The sequence below is a fragment of the Entelurus aequoreus genome, linkage group LG08 (assembly GCF_033978785.1).
Source record: "Entelurus aequoreus isolate RoL-2023_Sb linkage group LG08, RoL_Eaeq_v1.1, whole genome shotgun sequence".
Classification (NCBI taxonomy): domain Eukaryota; kingdom Metazoa; phylum Chordata; class Actinopteri; order Syngnathiformes; family Syngnathidae; genus Entelurus; species Entelurus aequoreus.
The window spans coordinates 5,150,973-5,165,209 of NC_084738.1; the positions used below are offsets into that span (position 1 = coordinate 5,150,973).

General features: G+C 36.5%; 1 protein-coding gene across 5 annotated transcripts in view; it reads left to right on the forward strand.

The window, feature by feature from the left end:
* entpd1 (ectonucleoside triphosphate diphosphohydrolase 1) overlaps positions 1 to 14,237 on the forward strand; it is a 75,506-nt gene that overhangs the window by 32,700 nt on the left and 28,569 nt on the right. The gene's annotated exons all lie outside the window — the stretch shown is intronic.

A 14,237-nucleotide genomic window follows, 5' to 3' on the forward strand; every position in this document is an offset into this window, starting at 1 on the left:
ATTGAAGTGGCTTCGTTTAACAATTATTCTCCCATTTTGAGGCGCTCATAACATGCAGGACAACTCACACTTTTTTGCAAGATCGGCAACATTTTTTTATATTTCTAGGATCGCGAACACAAAATTTCAAAATTGACTCTCTAGCGCCCCCCTTGAAAACTAAAAAAAAAAAAAAAAATCACGTATCGTCACGGAAATCCCTGGAGATGTCTATGATGACAGGACTCGTGTTAAAGTCCCAAGAGCCCATATTTGAAAACAAACAGGAAGTCGCCGTCTTGGTTTCCGTCGACTCCTTCCTCCTCAGGACTTTCACCAAATCTGCCGCGATCAAGGGACTTAGACTTAGACTTCCTTTTATTGTCATTCAAATTTGAACTTTGCAGTACAGATAAGGACGAAATTTCGTTACATTAGCTCATGGTAGTGCAGGATAAAAGAGCTATAAGGTGCAGATATAAATAAATAGATGACTGTACAGATAAATATATTGCACTTTTGCATATGCATCCACGTTTATGGATGTATTGTCTTTATATTCCAGCCAGTTAATCCATTTTTGGGGGGAATTGAGAGGATTATTTTAATGCATTCATGCGTTAAAATGACAGATACTAAACTATTAGGCGATGATAAATTACAAAGGAATTTTGACGACGCCATAGAACAGACCTGGGCAATTTAAGGCCTGGGGGCCACAAGTTTTTCAATCTGGCCCGCCGGAAATTCCCAAATTTTTTTTAGATCTTTAAGATTGAAAGTGTAGCTGCCATTATGATGTGCAGTGATGTTTTCAAATGACCGTAAGTCTTGAACTATGCAAAGTATTATTCAATGGTTGGAATCTGCACTTTTGCATGATATACTAGTTACTATGGTAATCTAATTAGTAAGGGTGTAACGGTACACAAAAATTTTGGTTCGGTACGTACCTCGGTTTGATTCATTTTCGGTACAGTAAGAAAACAACAAAATATACCTTTTCTGGTTATTTATTTACCAAAATTTGTAAACAATGGCTTTATCCTTTTAACATTGCTTTAAGCTCAGTGTGTGATGGATGTGAGCCACCACTAGGCTGATCAGTGCAACAGCAGGCAGTCATGAATGCTAAGCATAACAATAACATACTTTTTACACAGGGTCCATTGCCAGGGTTCATGCAGTCAACATATATCAAATAAAAACTAAGATAAGGCTCAGAATTGGTTTCTTAACAAAACCTTTCTACATATAAAGTGCAACATTTCCACATATAAAATGCAACATTAAACTGCTTCAAGTTGTTGCTCAGATTAAATAAAATCTGTGATCGGGTAAAGTCCTTCATCGCACCGTCGATCGCTGGAACGCAGGTGAGCACGGGTGTTGATGAGCAGATGAGGGATGGCTGGCATAGGTGGATAGCTAATGTTTTTATCATAGCTCTGTGATGTCCGGTTGCTAAGTTGAGTTGAGTTGAGTTTGAGTTTATTTCGAACATGCAAGCATAAGTTAGCTTCAATGGCATCGTTAGCAACAGCATTGTTAACCTTCGCCAGGCTGGAAAGCATTAACCGTGTATTTACATGTCCCTGGTTTAATAGTATTGTTGAGCTTCTGTCTATCCTTCCAGTCAGGGATTTATTTATTTTGTTTCTTTATGCAGTTAAGCACGATGCTATCACGTTAGCTCCGTAGCTAAAGTGTTTCGTCGATGTATTGTCGTGGAGATAAGTCACTGTGAATGTCCATTTCGCGTTCTCGACTCTCATTTTCAAGAGGATATAGTATCCCAGGTGGTTTAAAATACAAATCCGTGATTCACAATAGAAGAAGGAGAGAGTGTGGAATCCAATGAGCCAGCTTGTACCTAAGTTACGGTCAGAGCGAAAAAAGATATGTCTTGCACTGCATTCTAGTCCTTCACTCTAACGTTCCTCATCCACGAATCTTTCATCCTCGCTCAAATTAATGGGGTAATCGTCGCTTTCTCGGTCCGAATCACTCTAGCTGCGTGGAAAACAATAGGAAAATGTGAGGAGCCTTTCAATTGACTACGTCACGCTACTTCCGGTAGGGGCAAGGCTTTTTTTTTTATCAGATACCAAAAGTTGCGATCTTTATCGTCGTTGTTCTCTACTAAATCCTTTCAGCAAAAATATGGCAATATCGCGAAATGATCAAGTATGACACACAGAATGGATCTGCTATCCCCGTTTAAATTTAAAAAATTCATTTCAGTAGGCCTTTAAACCGTTTCAAGTCAACTCAGCCTCAGATTAACTTTTCTCTCCCCCCCCCCCCCCCCCCCAGCCTTTAACCCTGGTGACTTTAACTAAATGTTCATGTTTTTTGTCAGTTTATCCACATTGTCTGCAGAAAGAGCAGACCTGCTTGCAGTTACAATGTCTCCAGCTGTGGAAAATACCCTTTCGCTGGGCACGGAGGTAGCAGGTATAGCGAGGTAGTGCCTGGCTAACTTGGCAGTAAGAGGATATATGGGCTCATTGTTCTTCCACCATAGAAGTGGCTCAAAATCTAGTTTTTAATGCAATATGGTCTTAAATCTGCTGCTATAAAAACATTTGTTATTGCTTTAGCCCTGCCTGACTCACCGAGGAGAGGCTGCTTGAATGCGGTGTTTGCACGACGCTCGTCTTTCTCTTCGTTGAAGCGATGTTCACTTGGGTGTGGTGCCGCTTCAAATGGGTTAGCATGTTTGACGTGTTGGCAGAAGCATACCCTACCGCGGCTGAACAATGTCGGCAAACCGCTTTCGCTTTGTCCACCTCTCGTCCTCCATTGTTGTATCGCACCGCGAAGCCGAAGTGTTCCCAAACGGGAGATCTTAACGAGGCGGGAGGGTCTTCCAGCTCTGGCTTTTTCATGTTGTAGTAGTCCGGTCGTTGCTAGCATGCCGTGTGTTGTGCCTCGGTGTGCATTGTTTACAAAACGTGCGGTGCGCTACTTAATATGTTTGTGTGGAAACTCGTTCGATGCACCTCCGTTCCGAACCGAACCCCCGTACCGAAACGGTTCAATACAAATACACGTACCATTACACCCTTCCTATACAAATACTGTTACACCCTTACTAATTAGTTAATATGGTCATCTGATTAGTTACTATGGTAATCATACTTGCCAACCCTCCCGTTTTTAGCGGGAGACTCCCGGTATTCAGAGCCTCCCGGCAGAAATTTTCTCCCGACAAACTCCCGGTATTCAGCCGGAGCTGGAGGCCACGCCCCCTCCAGCTCAATGCGGACCTGAGTGGGGACAGCCTGTTCTCACGTCCGCTTTCCCACAATATAAACAGCTTGCCTGCCCAATGACGTCATAACATCTACGGCTTTTAGAGAGTAGAGTGCACAACTGCGCACACAACAAGGAGACGAAGCAGAAAAACGAGGAAGTTACAGACATGGCGACGCCGTCGGCGAGCAAGATGAAGAAATACGCTTGCAAGTTCCAAAACGAATGGAAACAAGAATTTCAGTTCATCCAGGACAGTTCGAAGGGGAAGGGGTATGTAATTATGTTGCCTGTACATTTTGTAAAACAGACTTCTCCATTGAACACGGTGGCCGAGTCATGAACGGAGGAGAAGTTAAACAGGACAATACTGCCATCTACTGGATAGCCCCCGGAACACTGAAATTCAAGCATTTATTTTATTTATATGTATAATAAAATAAATATATATACATATATATATAGCTAGAATTCACTGAAAGTCAAGTATTTCATATATATATATATATATATATATATATATATATATATATATATGTATGTATGTATGTATGTATGTATGTGTGGGGAAAAAAATCACAAGACTATTTCATCTCTACAGGCCTGTTTCATGAGGGGTTTACCTCAATCCTCAGGAGATTTTAATGGAAGCGTTCACATACCATGGTTTATATAGGGCACAGAGCGGGTGGGTACAGGCAGGCGTGGGGGCGTGGTGATTGACTCATGTGTTACCTAGGAGGTGTTTCCTTCTGTGACGGCATACTGATACAAATTTCGCCAGGAAACCTACCAAAAAGGAGCAGAAAACGAAACAACATTATCTGGTACAACTCCCCATACAGCAAAAACGTCTCAACTAATATTGGCCACAAATTCCTCACCCTGATCGACAAACACTTCCCCAAAGGCAACACCCTAAGAAAAGTATTTAACAAGAACAACATTAAATTGAGCTACAGCTGCATGAACAACATGCAACAAATCATTTCAAACCACAATAAAGCAATTGAAAAGGAGCCGCCCACCACCAGGCAGAACGACTCCAAAACCGACAAAGGCTGTAACTGCCGCAAGAAACCTGATTGCCCTCTCAACGGGGGGTGCTTACAATCATCAGTCGTTTACCAAGCAAAGGTAATACGCAAGGACATTAACACATCCGACACATACGTAGGATTAACTGAGGGAGAATTCAAAACCAGATGGAACAATCACAAGGCTTCTTTCAGATGCAAAAGACTCCGGAACACTACAGAACTCAGCAAACACATTTGGAATCTGAAAGACAATAATGTTGAATATTCAATAACATGGCAAATTCTTGCATCCAGCAAACCTTACAACAGTGGTAACAAAAGATGCAACCTATGCTTAAAAGAGAAACTGTTTATCATATACCGTCCAGACTTGTCATCCCTCAACAAGCGCAGCGAAATTGTATCAGCATGCCGTCACAGAAGGAAACACCTCCTAGGTAACACATGAGTCAATCACCACGCCCCCACGCCTGCCTGTACCCACCCGCCCTGTGCCCTATATAAACCATGGTATGTGAACGCTTCCATTAAAATCTCCTGAGGATTGAGGTAAACCCCTCATGCAACAGGCCTGTAGAGATGAAATAGTCTTGTGATTTTTTTCCCCACACATACATATTACACTCTACCACGGTATCGAGCACTATTTTTTGGATAATCTAATTAAGACATATACAGTCAAGAAAATAAGTATTTGAACACCCTGCTATTTTGCAAGTTCTCCCACTTAGAAATCATGGAGGGGTCTGAAATTTTCACGGTAGGTGCATGTCAACTGTATGAGAGATAACCTTAAAAAAAAATCCAGAAATCACAATATATGATTTTTTAACAATTTATTCGTGTGATACAGCTGAAAATAAGTATTTGAACACCGGTCTATCAGCTAGAATTCTGACCCTCAAAGACCCGTTAGTCCGCCTTTAAAAGTCCTCCTCCACTCCACTGTATTATCCTGACTCAGATGCACCTGTGTGAGGTCGTTAGCTGCGTAAAGACACCTGTCCACACCATACAATGAGTAAGAGCCAAACATTCAGCATGGCTAAGAGCAAAGAGCTGTCCAAAGACACCAGAGACAAAATGGTACAACTCCACAAGAATGGAAAGGGCTACAGAGAAATTGCCAAGCAGTTTGGTGAAAAAAGGTCAACTGTTGGAGCAATCATTAGAAAATGGAAGAAGCTAAACATGACGGTCAATCTCAATCGGAGTGGAGCCCCATGCAAGATATCACCTGGTGGGGTCTCAATGATGCTAAGAAAGGTGAGGAATCAGCCCAGGACTACACGGCAGGACTTGGTCAATGACCTGAAAAGAGCTGGGACCACTGTTTCCATGGTCACTGTTGGTAATACACTAAGACGTCATGGTTTGAAATCATGCATGGCACGGAAGGTTCCCCTGCTTAAACCAGCACATGTTAAGACCCGTCTTAAGTTTGCCAATTACCATTTGGATGATCCAGAGGAGTCATGGGAGAAAGTTTTGTGGACAGATGAGACCAAAATTGATCTTTTTGGTCATAATTCCACTATGCGTGTTTGGACGAAGAAGAACGATGCGTACCATCCCAAGAACACCATCCCTACTGTGAAGCATGGGGGTGGTAGCATCATGCTTTGGGGGTGTTTTTCTGCTCATGGGACAGGACGACTGTACTGTATTAAGGAGAGGATGACTGCAGCCATGTGTTGTGAGATTTTGGCCAAAAACCTCCTTCCCTCAGTCAGATCATTGAAGATGAGTCGTGGCTGGATCGTCCAACATGACAATGACCCAAAACACACAGCCAGGAAAACCAAGAAGTGGCTTCGTAAGAACCATATCAAGGTTCTGGAGTGGCCTAGCCAGTCTCCAGACCTTAATCCAATTGAAAATCTTTGGAGGGAGCTGAAAGTCTGTGTTACTCAGCGACAGCCCAGAAACCTGACTGATCTAGAGAAGATCTGTGTGGAGGAGTGGGCCAAAATCCCTCCTGCAGTCTGTGCTAACCTGGTGAAGAACTACAGGAAACGTTTGACCTCTGTAATTGCAAACAAAGGCTACTCTACCAAACATTAATGTTGGTGTTCAAATACTTATTTTCAGCTTTATCACACAAATAAATTGTTAAAAAATCATATATTGTGATTTCTGGATTTTTCTTTTTAGGTTATCTCTCATACAGTGGACATGCACCTACCATGAAAATTTCAGACCCTTCCATGATTTCTAAGTGGGAGAACTTGCAAAATAGCAGGGTGTTCAAATACTTATTTTCTTGACTGTATATATATATATATATATATATATATATATATATATATATATATATATATATATATATATATATATATATATATATATATATATATATATATATATATATATATATATATATATATATATATATATATATATATATATGTGAAATACTTGAGTTGGTGAATTCTAGCTGTAAATATACTCCCCTATTAACCACACCCTTAACCACGCCCCCGCCCCACCCCGACCACACGCCCCCACCTCACGGTATCGGAGGTCTCAAGGTTGGCAAGTATGATGGTAATCTATTTAGTTACTATGGTCATCTAATTAGTTACTATGGTCATCTAATTAGTTACTATGGTAATCTAAGTCACAGCAGCTCAGGACGAGGTACCAAGCAGTGTGGGTGGGGAGTGTTTCCACAGAGTGTTTCCTGAGCGGCCAGCCTGAAATGCGGGTGTCAGGGACAGACACGGAAGAAGATTTTTACAACAAAGTTCTAAAGCTTGGTGCTATATCACATATATCACATTGTTTATTTTTATTTTACCCTTTGCGTTCATATGTCGCTGTTACATTTTTGTTGCGTTTTGCTTGATTGTAAAATATGTCCATCGAGAGGGGGTGTGACGTTCATATGTTGTCAATATTCAGTGTTTTATCCTTCATAGTTAATATTGTAAACCCCACATTCTTTATTTTCATGTACATTCTGGGTGTCTCATTCAGTTAAAAAAATTTAAAATTCCATTTTTTTCAAGACGGTCTTTCATAACGTTTTTAACATTCAATCAGACATTATTGTGAGGTTTTGTATTAGTGTTCCTAAAAATAGATATACCAGCCCCCAGACACATTTGTTTTCTCTAAATTTGGCTCCCCCGAGTCAAAATAATTGCCCAGGCCTGCCACAGGATGTGGGCGTAGCATTGTGCCAAACTTGAATTTGATGGCTCGCCACTAAACTTTGAACATTTTCAACTTGGCTCCACAAATGCAGATCTTGATAATAATTGCTTCAAATGAAAATGATGATACCTTGAAAAGCTGGATGTGTCAGTAGCTATTAGATATATAGTACTTTATTGATTCCTTCAGGAGAGTTCTCTCAGGAAAATTTAAACTATTAGTACCCATTCGTGGTTGGGCGGAGCCTGGCGCCGAAAACTGCTCCTCGCCATCAAGCATCAAACTTTAGTTACTTGATTTTAAATGATCAGCTCTCCTTCCAAACTGATATGAAGCTTTGAGTTCGGGAAATGACCATGACTTGACCTTGGTGTCGACGCCAATGTTTCCCCCCTAGTGGTGGAAAATTCTAACGGTCATAACTTAACACATGCTCTGATCTTCCTGAATTTTTTTGAGGGTGGGTCGGGGCATTGAGAAGGACGTGACCCCCTAAACCCAAAGGGCCCGTTCAATGCTGCTTGCAGCTTTAATTTTACTTGATACTTTCAATTTGCAACATTTCACGTCGCCCTCTGCTGGAGATTAGATGGAATGCACATTTAAAGTGTTTCATTATTCATATTTATATTCACTTATTAAAGAAATTGATTTTAAATGCAGTTAATGTTTAAAAAAAACATCAAATAAACTTTAAGGCGCACTTAAAATCCTTTCATTTTCTCAAAACTCGACAGTGCGCCTTATAACCCGGTGCACCTAAGGTACGGAATCATTTTGGTTGTGCTTACCGACCTCGAAGCTATTTCACTTGGTACATGGTGAAATGATAAGTGTGACCAGTAGATGGCAGTCACACAAGAGATACGTGTAGACTGCAATATGACTCGAGTAAACAACACCAAAATTGTATAATTTCCATTGAAAATATAGAACATGACACACAGCGCTCAAAAATCTCAAAATGTTTTAGTACGACTTTGGTAAGCTTTGAAGCCGCACCGCTTGATGGATTGTCGGCGCATTAAACATACAAGTATTATTATGGTGTGTGTATAAGGTAAGACATAATATCTGGCGTTTTGTTTCGCAATATTATGCAAAAGCAACTTTTCTTATCTTCTGGTACCTGCTGATCTGTATTTGGGATCTGCATAATGTTTGACTGTACTTAAATGTATAATAGACTATGTATATTATTCACATGTGAATAATGCTGTATAATAGACTGTATTTATATTATTCACATGTGAATAATGCTGTATAATAGATTGTATTTATATTATTCACATGTGAATAATGCTGTATAATAGACTGTATTTATATTATTCAAATGTGAATAATGCTGTATAATAGACTGTATTTATATTATTCACATGTGAATAATGCTGTATAATAGACTGTATTTATATTATTCACATGTGAATAATGCTGTATAATAGACTGTATTTATGTTATTCACATGTGAATAATGCTGTATAATAGACTGTATTTATATTATTCACATGTGAATAATGCTGTATAATAGACTGTATTTATGTTATTCACATGTGAATAATGCTGTATAATAGACTGTATTTATATTATTCACATGTGAATAATGCTGTATAATAGACTGTATTTATATTATTCACATGTGAATAGTGCTGTATAATAGACTGTATTTATATTATTCACATGTGAATAATGCTGTATAATAGACTGTATTTATATTATTCACATGTGAATAATGCTGTATAATAGACTGTATTTATATTATTCACATGTGAATAATGATGTATAATAGACTGTATTTATGTTATTCACATGTGAATAATGCTGTATAATAGACTATTTATATTATTCACATGTGAATAATGCTGTATAATAGACTGTATTTATGTTATTCACATGTGAATAATGCTGTATAATAGACTGTATTTATATTATTCACATGTGAATAATGCTGTATAGTAGACTATTTATATTATTCACATGCGAATAATGCTGAATAATAGACTGTATTTATGTTATTCACATGTGAATAATGCTGTATAATAGATTGTATTTATATTATTCACATGTGAATAATGCTGTATCATAGACTGTATTTATATTATTCACATGTAAATAATGCTGTATAATAGACTGTATTTATATTATTCACATGTGAATAATGCTGTATAATAGACTGTATTTATATTATTCACATGTGAATAATGCTGTATAATAGACTGTATTTATGTTATTCACATGTGAATAATGCTGTATAATAGACTGTATTTATGTTATTCACATGTGAATAATGCTGTATAATAGACTATTTATATTATTCACATGTGAATAATGCTGTATAATAGACTGTATTTATATTATTCACATGTGAATAATGCTGTATAGTAGACTATTTATATTATTCACATGCGAATAATGCTGAATAATAGACTGTATTTATGTTATTCACATGTGAATAATGCTGTATAATAGACTGTATTTATATTATTCACATGTGAATAATGCTGTATCATAGACTGTATTTATATTATTCACATGTGAATAATGCTGTATAATAGTCTGTATATATATTATTCACATGTGAATAATGCTGTATAATAGACTGTATTTATATTATTCACATGTAAATAATGCTGTATAATAGTCTGTATTTATATTATTCACATGTGAATAATGCTGTATAATAGACTGTATTTATATTATTCACATGTAAAAATACCTAAGTGTTTATTGTCTATTGTGAGCGAACTGTGGTGCTGAATTTCCCCCAGAGATCAATAAAGTACTTTCTATTCTATTCTATTCTATTCATAAATCCTGAAAATTTGCGCGCCAACGCCTTTGTAGTCCGTGCCGACACCGTAGTCGACATTCATCTTCCGTTGTTGCCATTTCTAACATAAAGTAGTGTAAAGTTCTTACTTATATCTGTCAGTAAACTCGCTATGAAAGTACTAAAACATACCGGTGTAGTGAGTTTAATTATTCACCCAAGGAACTTTAGTTATTAGAGAGTTCCGGTCGGACGGTTTTTCACGGGACACATTTGTTAGGGCTGTGAATCTTTGGGTGTCCCACGATTCGATTCAATATCGATTCTTGGGGTCACGATTCGATTCAAAATCTTTTTTCTTTTTTTTTTCAATTCAACACGATTCTCGATTCAAAAACGATGTTTTTCCCGATTCTAAAGGATTGTCTATTCATGGAATACATAGATTTCAGCAGGATCTACCCCAGTCTGCTGACATGCAAGCAGAGTAGTAGATTTTTGTAAAAAGCTTTTATAATTGTAAAGGACAATGTTTTATCAACTGATTGCAATAATGTAAATTAGTTTGAACTATTAAATGAACCAAAAATATGACTTATTTTATCTTTGTGAAAATATTGGACACAGTGTGTTGTCAAGCTTATGAGATGCGATGCAAGTGTAAGCCACTGTCACACTATTTTTCTTTTTTCTTTTTTTTTTAATAAATGTCTAATGATAATGTCAATGAGGGATTTTTAATCACTGCTATGTTGAAATGGTAACTAATATTGATACTGTTGTTGATAATATTCATTTTTGTTTCACTACTTTTGGTTTGTTCTGTGTGGTGTTTGTGTCTCCTCTCAATTGCTCTGTTTATTGCAGTTCTGAGTGTTGCTGGGTCGGGTTTGGTTTTGGAATTGGATTGCATTGTTATGGTATTGCTGTGTATTGTTTTGTTGGATTGATTAATTTAAGAAATAAATAAATACATTTAAAAAAAAATCGTTTAAAAAAAAAAAAAAGAGAATCGATTCTGAATCGCACAACGTGAGAATCGTGATTCGAATTCGAATCGATTTTTTCCCACACCCCTAACATTTGTTGTTGCACTAGTGAGCCACGGATGAGGAGATGCTGCTCCGTTATTGATTGAAGTAAAGTCTGAATGTCATTAAAACAGTTAGCTCCATCTTTTGACACTTCTTCCACTCCCGTCCTTGCACGCTACAACAAAGATGACGGAGAAAAGACGCTGTCGAAGGTGAGCCACGTAAATAAGACCGCCCACAAAACGGCGCAATCCTGAAGCGACTGTCAGAAAGCGTCTTGAAGATGATCTGTAAAACATCATCTATGCAACATTTTGACCAAAGAACCACCATTACATGTTGTAGACCACAAGAACGTGTTTTATATTTAGAAAAAAAATCATAACATGACCCCTTTATTGCGCCCTATAATCCGATACGCCTTTTGTATGAAAATAAACCTGACTAACCCCGCTCATCGGCAGTGCGCCCTACGGTCCGGAAAATACGGTAAACGTAGCGATCGTACACGGAGGCATATTTCCATCTAAATGTTCGCAGACCAAAAAGAACGTAAATCGAGCTTCCACTTTAACGACTGCACCATGTCTCATGTATGTGGCCCTCTAGTGGCCGTAAAGTGAGTTGCATGTCTGAAATAAAGATAGAAGTACACGTTTTCTTTCACTCTGTCTTTAATCAGTGAGGTCATCCTAAAAGTCCCGAGCGTTTGCGTCATCCAAATGTGCGAGCACACGTGTGCTGCAGCCGCTTGCCGCTAAATCTCCCTCCCTCCATTCAGGTGACATCGAAAGCGAAACTTTTGAATGAATTGTTTTTGGTTGAGTTCAGAAGTTGTGGTGCGTTCTGATGTTATGTGGCGTGTTTTTATGTGCGTTTGAAAGGAACTCTGGTCACGTGGAGCCTGCAGTGAGACGCAAACACACATGGCACACACGTGGTTTCACTTTTACTGCAGGGCGGGGCCACGCAAACACATTTCAGAGAATTTGGTTTATGCAGATGTTTTATGGCCTTCAAATGAGTGCGTCACACCACAAAGTTAGCGAGTGATTAGCTTGCGCTGGCATGCAAAACCTTTTACCCCAGGTGACTTAAACGTCCTTTAAAATTGAAAGTCATGTAATTTTAGTTTCACTTTGTATGCTACTCTTCATACATGAACAATATTTCATAATGTAGTCACTTCCTGAAGGTGTGAACGTAATTCTGTCGCCTCTCCTTTTTCTGCCTTGTGAGGCAAGTTACTCAAACAAAATGATGGATTCTGCCTAGCAACAAGTACGTATGTAATACATTATAATATGTGGTAATATAAAGAATATTATCCACAATGAAAATATCAAACTCACCAGCATATAGTCTTAATCTTACATAATTAAAGTCCCTCATAAAATGCCTCTTATGTAGATGAAAAATAAATGTTCCGATATTCTTATCCATCCATCCATTTTCTACCGTTTGTCCCTTTGGTGGTCGCAGGGGGTGCTGAAGCCTATCTCAGCTGCATTCGGGCAGAAGGCGGGTTCAAATTTAATTCCCTCACCAAAAAATAAATGAAAGTCTTATTTTCCTCCTTTTTCTTAAATAATACATTTGTTTACTCATGAAATTCAAAGAATAAATTAACAATAAATTAGTAAATTTACAATAATAACTTATTTTTCTCAAATAAAAATGTTTTTTTTTTTGATAAAATACTTGCTTTTCCTCGTCATTTTCCAATAATAGATTAAAAAGTACATCACTTAAATTAGAATAATAAAAAAGGTATAATTTTAACACTTTTTGCAATATTTTTGATTGATTAAAAAATTGCTTTACAGCATATGTTTCTAATAATAAATCAAGTATAGATTAGTAGAATTACAATTTATTTTGCAAATAAAGCAAAGTATTAATTCACCACTTTTTATAGATAAAATACTTTTTTTCCTCTTTGCAGAATCCAATAATAAGGAATACAATAGTAGTGTTAGAATAATAGAATGCTTTTTTTAATTTATTTTTTTAATAACGTTAAAATAACGTTTACATCCTAACACTTTCAGCAACATTTTTTCATGATAGAATGATTTTTTTTTTCTCCTCGTTAGCTTCCATTAATGAAATATTATTAATTTGGTCATGAAAGGTAATTTTTTAATTAAATAAAATTATAAATGTATCACTATTAGGATTAATTATTAAATAAAAACATTTCTTATTTTTTCTTAAATAATATGTGTGTTTACTCATGAAATTCAAATAATAAATTGACAATAAATTAATAAAATTACAATAATAACTTATTTTCTCAAATAAAAATCTATATTTTTTTCTTGATAAAATACTTGCTTTTCCCTTGTCATTTTCCAATAATAGATTTAAATATAAATCACTTAAATTGGAATAATAAAAAAGTTAGAAACATCACTTTTTGCAATATTTGTATTTGATAAAATATTTGCTTTTCCTTGTATGTGCCTAATAATAAATGAAGTAAAAATTAGTAGAATTACAATTTATTTTTCAAATAAAGAAAAGTATTAATTCACCACTTTTTGCAGTATTTTTTATTAGAAAAAATACATTTTTTTCCTCTTCAGAATCCAATAATAAGGAATACATCAGTAGTGTTAGAATAATATAATGCTATTTTTGAATTATTGAAATATTGTTATTGTCACTTTCAGCAACATTTTTTCATGATAGAATTTTTTTTTTTCCTCCTCGTTAGCTTCCATTATTGAAATATTATTCATTTGGTCATGAAAGATAATTTTTTAATTAAATAAAATTACAAATGCATCACTTTTAGGAACAATTATTAAATAAATACTTGCTTTTCTGTCAGTTTTCAATAATAAAGTAGTAGAATTAAAATAATGTTGTTTTTTTCAAATAAAAAAGTGTAATCATCACTGTTTGCAATATTTTTTTTCTTCATCAAAATCTGATAATAAAGAATGCATTAGTAGTGTTGTCACAAAATTCTTATTTTTTGATACAATAAAGTAA